Source organism: Anolis sagrei, chromosome 3, assembly GCF_037176765.1.
Source record: "Anolis sagrei isolate rAnoSag1 chromosome 3, rAnoSag1.mat, whole genome shotgun sequence".
Lineage (NCBI taxonomy): Eukaryota > Metazoa > Chordata > Lepidosauria > Squamata > Dactyloidae > Anolis > Anolis sagrei.
The window spans coordinates 4357501-4367320 of NC_090023.1; the positions used below are offsets into that span (position 1 = coordinate 4357501).

Here is a 9820-nt window from a genome sequence, read left to right on the forward strand (position 1 = left end):
TCTCTCCAAGGACCAAAAGGGTCTCTTGTCTCCAACCCCAATCCTCAATGAGCCTGCATTGAAGGGAAGGCTCTTACCTAGGCACTTTTGGGACACCTGTTTCCCTTTGGAGAGGGGCCTTTTTGGCCTTGCCTTTCTCTCCTTCCTTCCCTCCCAAGAATAAAGGCGCTTGTTCCAAACTCTAGTCCTCCTTCTCTCTCCTCCTATCCTTCCTTCTTTCCTTTCCTTTCCTTTCCCTTTCCTAATTCATGCGCTCTTTCCCTTCTTCCCTTGCTTTTTCCTCACATATTTCTCCCTCTTCTTCCTTCCTTTCCCTTCCCTTCATTCTCTCCTTCAGTTCTTCCCTTGCTTTTTCCTCACATATTTCTCCCTCTTCTTCCTTCCTTTCTCTTCCCTTCATTCTCTCCTTCACTTCTTCCCTTGCTTTTTCTCACATACTTCCCCCTCTTCTTCCTTCCTTCCTTCCTTCCTTCTCTCCAAGGACCTCTCTCGTCTCCAACCCCAAACCTCTGTGAGCCTGCATTGAAGGTAACCCTCTGCTGCCCCAAAGTGCTTTGGGGGCACCTGTTTCCCTTTTGAGAGCTGTCCTTTCTCTCCTTCCTTCCCAAGAATGAAGGTGCATATTCCCAACTCTGGTTCTCCTTCTTGGCCTTTCTCTCTCTCTTTCCTTGGCTTCTGCCTCCTCTTCTCCTCTCACCCGGAGATTGGGTTTATTTAATACAAATAATAATAATAATAATAATAATAATAATAATAATAATGTGTTTTTCTTTCTTGGTCCTTGGGAGAGAAGGAAGGAAGGAAGGACACAATCCTAGAATCCTAGCATTGGAAGAGACCTGGTGGGCAATCATCCAGTCCGACCCCATTCTGCCAAGAAGCAGGAAAACCGCCTTCAAAGCACCCCCGAAAAGAGGAACTAAACCCAATCTCCGGATGAGAGGCGAAGAGGAGGAAGCAGCCAAGGAAGGAAGGAGGAAAAGAAGAGTGTGAGGAAGAAGACAGGGAGCTGGAAGCCGGTTTCTTCTGCCTCCAAGAAAGCGCTTCGGGGCCAAGAGAGAGAGAAGGAGACCCCGAGTTGGGGAGGAAGGAAGAAGAGAAAGGCGAGGCCGGGAAGACCCCTCTGGGGAGGGAAACCGGAGGAGCCCCAACCCCACCCGCGCCTCGGGACAGAGGGTTACTTCCTTACCTTTGGAGAGGATGTCGGTGCGAGAAAGAGAGCCTCGGAGTTGGTTCTTGGCGAAGGAAGGAAGGGAAGGAAAGAAGAGAGGGGCCGAAGGAAGGAAGGAAGGAGCTGCCCCAAAAGAGGTGCGTGTCCTGGAAGGAGGAGGAGGAAGAGGAGGAGGAGGAGGCGACAGGTGAGTCACCGGAGAGGGAGGGGCCGGCAGGTGCAGCAAGGGAGGGAGAGAAGGAGAGAGAGAGAGAAAGAGAGAAGGAGGGAGGCGGCGCGGCTGGCAAATCCCGAAGCGGGTGCTGCTGCTGCTGTTGCTGCTTGGGGAAGCTCTCCCCTCCTCCCTCCTCTCCCCCTCCCCCTCAGGGAAGGGGGGCGTTGGGTGGGGGAGGGGGGTGGGGAGAGGGCTTGGGAGAGGAAGAGAGGAAGAAAGGGCTCGCCAGGAGGAGGAAGAGCATCAGTTCGGACTGCAGCCCGGGGGAGGGGGTGCTGCCTCCCTGGCTCCCCTTCTGCCTTGGCCCCTCCCCACTCTCCCCCCACTCTCTCCTTCCCTCTCACCGCCGCCCTCCCGCGGGGTCCTACCGCCCTCCGGTTCTCCCTCTGCAAGGAGAAGGGGCCAAACAGAGCTCTCCCTTTGGTCACTCTCTCTCCCTCTCTATCCACGGTCGCAGGAAGAAAGGCGCTTCCAGCCCACCTGGGTACCTGCCCTGGCTTCATGCCATGGCATCCTGAGAAGGCTTCTTTGGTATAGTCTTTTTGAGTTATTGTAGGTTTTTTCGGGCTGTATGGCCATGGTCTAGAGGCATTCTCTCCTGACGTTTCGCCTGCATCTATAGCAAGCATCCTCAGAGGTAGTGAGGTCTACTGGAATCTGAACATGAGGAAGAACTTCCTGACTGTGAGAGCCGTTCAGCAGTGGAACTCTCTGCCCCGGAGTGTGGTGGAGGCTCCTTCTTTGGAAGCTTTTAAACAGGGGCTGGATGGCCATCTGTCAGGGGTGATTTGAATGCAATATTCCTGCTTCTTGGCAGAATGGGGTTGGACTGGATGATGGCCCAGGAGGTCTCTTCCAACTCTTTGATTCTAGGATTCTATGATTCTAGGAAAATGGGTTTGTATTCTGCCAACCTAGCAGTTCGAAAACATGCAAATGTGAGTAGATCAATAGGTACCGCTACGGCGGGAAGGTAACGGCACTCCATGCAGTCATGCCAGTGGCCACATGACCTTGGAGGTGTCTACGGACAACGCTGGCTCTTCGGCTTAGGAATGGAGATGAGCACCACACCCCAGAGTCAGACTTGATGTCAGGGGACTACCTTTACCTTTTTATATCTGTGGAATGACCAGGGTGGGACAAAGAACTCTTGTCTGCTGGAGCTAGGTGTCCAACAGACCTCACTACCTCCGAGGATGCTTGCCATAGATGCAGGCGAAACGTCAGGAGAGGATGCCTCTAGACCGTGGCCATACAGCCTGAAAAAACCTACAACAACCCAGTGATTCCGGCCATGAAAGCCTTCTACAAAGTCTTTTTGCCTTCTTGGTGCCTCCTCACCAAAGTGCACCCCCCCCCCCCCCCGGTGGAAGAAAGACCACCTTGAAGTGGCAAAATATAGGCTAGCACAAATATGGGCCACCTTGGGGCCTCCCTCCAGGTGTTTTGGACCTCAGCTCCCACCATTCCCAGCAGCCTCGGGCCCTCAGGCTTAATCATCATCATCATCATCAGGTTCTTGTGGGTTTTTTCGGGCTATACAGCCATGGTCTAGAGGCATTCTCTCCTGACGTTTCGCCTGCATCTATGGCAAGCATCCTCAGAGGCAGTGAGGTCTGTTGGAAGTAGGAAAATGGGTTTATATATCTGTGGAATGACCAGAGTGGGACAAAGGACTCTTGTCTACTGGAGCTAGGTGTGAATGTTTCAACTGATCACCTTGATTAGCATACAATGGCCTGACAGTGCCTGGAGCAAACTTTTATTGGGAGGTGATTAGATGTCCTTGTTTGTTTCCTCTCTGTTGTTGTGCTGTTGCAATTTTAGAGTTTTTTTAATACTGGTAGCCAGAGAATAAAGATGAAGATCCACCCAGGTCCCAGAGGGAAAGTGTTCTTGCCAGACATCAAGGGAACCACTGACCGCAGAGGGAAGCTGAGGAGCAAACACAACAGACAAACTATCTACAGACACACCAAGGAAATCCAACAAATGCTCCATTCAGCAAAGGACAAGAGGGATCCCCTCACTTCTGCAGGAGTCTACCGGACACCACGCAGCTGTGGACAAGTCTACATAGGGACCACCAAACGCAGCAGCAGCATTGCCCAGACACGAATGAAGGAACATGAAAGTCACCGCAGACTCCTTCAACCAGATAAGTCGGCCATAGCAGAGCACCTGAGGAACCAGCCTGGACACAGCATATTATTGGAGAACACAGAAATGCTGGACCACACTAACAACCACCATGTCAGACTACACAGAGAAGCCATTGAAATCCACAAACATGTGGACAATTTCAACAGAAAGGAGGAAACCATGAAAATGAACACAATCTGGCTACCAGTATTAAAAAAAAAACCTCTAAAATTACAACAGCACAACAACAGAGAGGAAACAAACAAGGACATCTAATCACCTCCCAACAAAAGTTTGCTCCAGGCACAGTCAGGCCATTATTGGACTGGACTTGGACTGCTTTGGATGATGATTTTAATTCTGGTGATTTTAATCTGGCAAGTGGGATCTTAATGCATATTTAGAACTATTTTAATTTTGTGGATGTATTTATTATTATTTTTGGCATTGGATTGTTGCCTGTTTGTAAGCTGTTCTGAGTCCCTCCACGGAAGTCGAGGACAGGGTATCAATGTTTTAAATAAAATAAAATAAAATACACTTGGTGAACACTAAAGAGCACTAACTATGGTTTAAAACAATTGCAATTGGAACTCTGTTTCCACAGATTCTCCATCCATGGATTCAATGTCCCTTTGAAGGCAACTATTATAAGGCTGACGTGGCCTTGGATGAAAATGAGTTGGCACCCCTGGCACACGTGCACTCAAATAAGGTCATGGACTGCTTTTTCAAGGAAGGAGGAAGAGAGTATCGTGATGTTTCAGAAGAGCCTGATCCCAGCTGAGTACTTGGCACTTTAAACAGGAAACAAAAGATCAAAGGGTTGTTGAAGGCTTTCATGGCTGGAATCACTAGGTTCTTGTGGGGTTTTTTTGGGCTATAGAGCCATGTTCTAGAGGCATTTCTCCTGACGTTTCGCCTGCATCTATGGCAAGCATCCTCAGAGGTAATGAGGACTGTTGGAATTAGGCCAATGGGTTTATATATCTGTGGAATGGCTGGGGTGGGGCAAAGAGCTCTTCCCTGCTGGAGCTAGGTGTGAATGTTTCAACTGATCACCTTCATTAGCATTTGAAGCCCTGGCTGAGCCTGGGAAAATCTCTTGCTGAGAGGTGTTAAGATGTGCCTGTTTGTTTCCTCTCTGCTGTTTTGCTGTTGTAATTTTAGAGTTTTTTTAATACTGGTAGCCAGATTTTGTTCATTTTCATGGTCTCCTCCTTTCTGTTGAAATTGTCCACATGCTTGTGGATTTCAATGGCTTCTCTGTGTAGCCTGACATGGTGGTTGTTGGTGTGGTCCAGCATTTCTGTGTTCTCAAATAATATGCTGTGTCCAAGCTGGTTCATCAGGTGCTCTGCTATGGCTGACTTCTCTGGTTGAAGTCGTCTGCAGTGCCTTTCATGTTCCTTGATGCGTGTTTGGACGTTGCATTTGGTGGTCCCTTTGTAGACTTGTCCACAGCTGCATGGTACACGGTAGACTCCTGCAGAGGTGAGAGGATCCCTCTTGTCCTTTGCTGAATGGAGCATTTGTTGGATTTTCTTGGTGGGTCTGTAGATAGTTTGTATGTTGTGTTTCCTCATCATCTTCCCTCTGCGGTCAGTGGTTCCCTTGATGTCTGGCAAGAACACTTTTCCTCTGGGTGGATCTTCATCTTGACTCTCGTGGCTTGTTCTCGGTTGTCTTGCAGCTCTTCTGATGCCTGAGGTGGAGTCTCCATTGGCCTGGAGAGCCCAGTTGAGGTGGTTCAGTCCATCTTGGAGGAGGTGGGCTGCGCAGATTTGTTTTGCACGGTCTGCCAAGGCTTTAATGGTGCTTCTTTTTTGACTTGGGTGATGGTTGGAGTTGTTCTAGAGGCAAAGGGTTGTGTATGGCTATGGTCTAGAGGTATTCTCTCCTGAAGTTTCACCTGCATCTATAGCAAGCATCCTCAGAGGTAGTGAGGATGCTTGCCATAGATGCAGGCAAAACGTCAGGAGAGAATGCCTCTAGAACATGGCCATATAGCCCGAAAAAACCTACAACAACCCAGTGATTCCGGCCAGGAAAGCCTTCAACAAAAGATCAAAGTTTGCAAACGGCTTTTCCTACCAGGTGAAAATCACATTGCGAACCAAACACCTGCCTGCACCTCCTGCAAACTTTGGGGACTTGTTCTGCATCTACACTGTAGAATGAGTTGTCTTTTTGCATGCCTTCTCTGCCAAACAGTCCTGGAACCTCACCAAACTACAACTCCCAGGGTCCCATAGCATTGAGCCAGGGCAGTCCAAGTGGTGCCAAACTGCATCCATTCTGTAGCGTAGATGCACCCTTGAGTATGAAGAAATCCACAGTAACCAAGGCAAAAATAAAAAAGACAGAGGTGGAAACCAAACTACAAGTCCCACAATGACGCAGCATTGAGCCAAGGCAGTTGAAATGGTGTAAAACTGCCTTAGAAACTACAGGACCGCGTCTGCTCAAAAATGCATCCCTTCTGTATCCAGAGGCTTAAGTCCTGATCTTCCAATGGATCCCGGTATTAAATCACTGTTCAATCCAAACTCTCACAATGAACAGAAATCCCAAAAGAAGACAGAAATATGCAATTGCACAGAGAGAGACAGGCAAGCAGATGCAGGCGTGCGCATACATGCATTATTCCCCATGGAGCTTGTCCCGTTGTTGCAATGTTGCGTAACTGCAAAGGCACCTCGGTGCGACCCCGAGAGAGGCCGGGAGTCCCAAAAGAGATTTAATGAGCTTAATCCAGTAACACATCTGGCGCATTAAAGAACAGCAGGAAAAGGACTGCTGGGCCTGATATGGGAGCATAGAGGGGTGGGCAAGCCGAGGGGGGGAGAGGCAGGGTATAGTCTGTCTATCTTTCTGTCTCTATCTCTCTGTGTTCCTATCTGTCTCTCTTTCTGTCTCCCTGTCTCACTATCTAGCCATCTTCCATCTTGTCTATCTATCTATCTCTATCTATCTATCTATCTATCTTTCTCTTTCGTCTATCTTTCTCTTTCGTCTATCTTTCTCTATCTATCTTTCTCTATCTATCTATCTGTCTATCTTCTTATCCTATCTATTTTCCTATCTATCTATCTATCTAGCTATCTATCTATCTAGTTTCTATATATCTTCCTTTCTTTCTATCTGTCTGTCTATCTACCTACCTACCTACCTCCTATCCATCCATCACCGAAGTGTGCTGGAGCCTCCTTCTTTGGAAGCTTTGAAACAGAGGCTGGATGGCCATCTGTCGGGGTGCTTTGAACACGATTTTCCTGTTTCTTGGCAGAATGGGGTTGGACTGGATGGCCCCTGAGGACTCTTCCAGCTCTATGATTCTATGATTTTCCTATCCATCTGTCTATCTATTTATCTATCTATCTATCTGTCTACCTCTCTCATTTATATTCCTTATCTCTTCCTATCTATCTATCTATCTATCTATCTATCTATCTATCTATCTACCGATCTATCTATCCATCCATCCATTTTCCTATCCGTCTTTCTTTCTTTCTTTCTTTCTTTCTTTCTGTCTGTCTGTCTGTCTGTCTGTCTGTCTCATTTATATTCCTGTCTGTCTTATCTATTTTTCCTGTCTATCTATTTAGTATCTATCTATCTATCTATCTCATTTATATTCCTATCTGTCTTATCTTTTCCTATCTATCTGTCTGTCTATAATCTTGCTATCTATTTTCCTGTCTATCTAGTATCTATTTATCTTTTCCTCTCATCTATCTTTCTATTGATCGATCAATCAATCTACTTTCCTATCTATCTACCTATCTACCTATCTATCTACCTATCTATCTATCTATCTACCTACCTATCTATCTATCTATCCACCTACCTACCTACCTACCTACCTACCTACCTACCTATTCCTCTCATGTATCTGTCTATCCATCTATTTATTTTCATATCTATCTATCTATCTGTCTGTCTATCTATCTATCTTGCTATCTAACTAATTTCCTGTCTATATCTTTCTCTCTCATTTATCTTCCTATCTATCTCTCTGTTTTATCTCTTCCTATCTTCCAGTCTATCTTCTTATCAATCTACCTACCTGTCTATCTATCTAGACAGGTATATCTTCCTATCTATCGTTTTATGCATCTATCTTTTTCTCTCTTTCATCTATCTGTCTGTCTGTCTATGTATCTTCCTGTTTGTTTATCTAGTTTCCATCTCTCCCTCTCTCTTATCTATTTATATTTCTCTCATCTATCTATCTATCTATCTATCTATCTATCTATCTATCTAACCTCTCTCCCTCCTATCATTAATTTAACAATTATCTACTTTTCTCTGTCTATCCATCGAATCTCTCTCTCCACCTCCCAGAATTCCATCCTATGCAGCCATGGCAGTCCAAGTGATGTCAAACTGCATTAACTCTACTGTGTAGATGCATCCTTGGTCCTTAGGCCAGAACGAGTGGGATACTACTGCCATCTAATGGTCATTAACTCTACAGGGTAAACAATGCACCTCCAGCCTGCCCTTGCTAAAAGCCCTAGGTTCACAAACTGGAGGCTTAACCCTTTTGTGTTGGTATTGCTCTTCATTTCTAGATTCCTAGAGTTGGAAAGGGACCCACTAAGGCCATCCAGTCCGACTCTATTCTGCCAGGCAGAAATTCACAACCCAAGCCCTCCTGACAGACGGCTATCCAGCCTCTCCTTAAAAACCACTCGACTCCATAAAATCATATAATATAATATAATATAATATAATATAATATAATATAATATAATATAATATAATATAATATAATATAATATAATATATTGTTCATACACATAATATTTATAATATTACTAGCTTTACCCGCCACGCGTTGCTGTGGCCAACGTTCCCTCCCTCTTTCTTTCTCTCCTTTCTTCGCTCGCACTTTCCTTCCTACCTTCCCTTTTTTTCTTTTTTTCTCGGCTTCCTTCCTTCTCTACCTCTTTCCTTCCTTCCCCTCCCTTTTTCTTTCCCCCTTTCCTCTCCTGTCTTCCTTCTCTACCTCTTTCCTTCTGTCTTTCCTTCCTTCCTTCTTTCTCTCTTTCCTTCTCTCCCTCTTTCTTTCCTCCCCTTATTTTCTTTCCTTCTCTCCTTCCTTCTCTCCTTCCTTCCTTCTCTACCTCTTTCCTTTATTCCCCCCTTTTTCTTTGCCTTCTCCTTTCTTCCTTCTCTACCTTTCCTTCCTTCTGTCTTTCCTTCCTTCTTTCTCTTTTTCCTTCTCTCCCTCTTCTTTCCCTCCTTCCTTTGCTCCCTCTTTCCTTCCTTCCCTTATTTTCTTTCTCTCCTTCCTTCCTTTCATACCTCTTTCCTTTCTTCCCCCTTTTATCTTTTCCTTCTCCTTTCTTCCTTCTCTCCCTTTTTCTTTCCTTCTTTCCCTCCTTCCTTCTCTCCCTTTCCTTCCTTCCCTTATTTTATTTCCTTCTCTCCTTTCTTCCTTCTCTACCTCTTTCCTTTCTTCCCCCCTTTTTCTTTTCCTTCTCCTTTCTTTTCTCTACCTCTTTCCTTCCATCTTTCTCTCTTTTCTTTTCTCCCTCTTTCTTTCCTTCGCTCCCTCTTTCCTTCCTTCCCTTATTTTCTTTCCTTCTCTCCTTCCTTCTTTCTCTACCTCTTTCCTTTCTTCTCCCCTTTTTCTTTTTCTTTTCCTTCTCCTTTCTTCTTTCTTTACCTCTTTCCTTCCTTCCTTCTTTCTCTACCTCTTTCCTTTCTTATTTTCTTTCTCCCCTTCCATTTTCTTTCTCTCCTTCCCTTCCTTTTCCTTCCCTTTTTTCTGTATTGTCATTTAGTTTTTCATCATTTACCTTTTTGGGGTTTTTTAAAGTCCTTTCCAGTTTGGGGGGAGGGGTATGAGTGATGGTCACTCATTGGTCTGTTAGGGGTGCAGTGTCCAAATTTCGGGTCAATTCATCAAGTGGTTTTCGAGTTTCGTCAGTCCCACATATGAACATTACATTTTTATTTATATAGATAATGTAAGATAATGTAATACAAAATAATACTACTAATAATATGATATTATAATTATATATTTTATATTACATGTAATATTACTAATAATATTTCAATATAACGGTATAGTACAATATAGTAGTATTTAATATTGATATTGTACTATGCTAATAATATAATGTTATATATATATATATATATATAAGCTGTTTTGAGTCCTTTTTGGGGTGAGAAGGGCGGCATATGTCATAAATAAATAAATACATAAATATTCCACTGCCAAACAGCTCTTCTTCTTAAATGTTTATTTGGAATCTCTTTTTCCTGCCATT

The 9820-nt window shown here is 44.9% G+C and overlaps 1 protein-coding gene across 1 annotated transcript in view; it reads right to left on the reverse strand.

Moving 5' to 3' along the window:
- Positions 1-1692, reverse strand: part of STARD10 (StAR related lipid transfer domain containing 10) — a 100467-nt gene extending 98775 nt beyond the window's left edge. Inside the window, exon 1 of the mRNA XM_060771316.2 lies at positions 1190-1692. The gene's annotated coding sequence lies outside the window, so the exon portion shown is untranslated. The remainder of the gene's footprint in view (positions 1-1189) is intronic.
- Positions 1693-9820: the final 8128 nt, after the last annotated feature.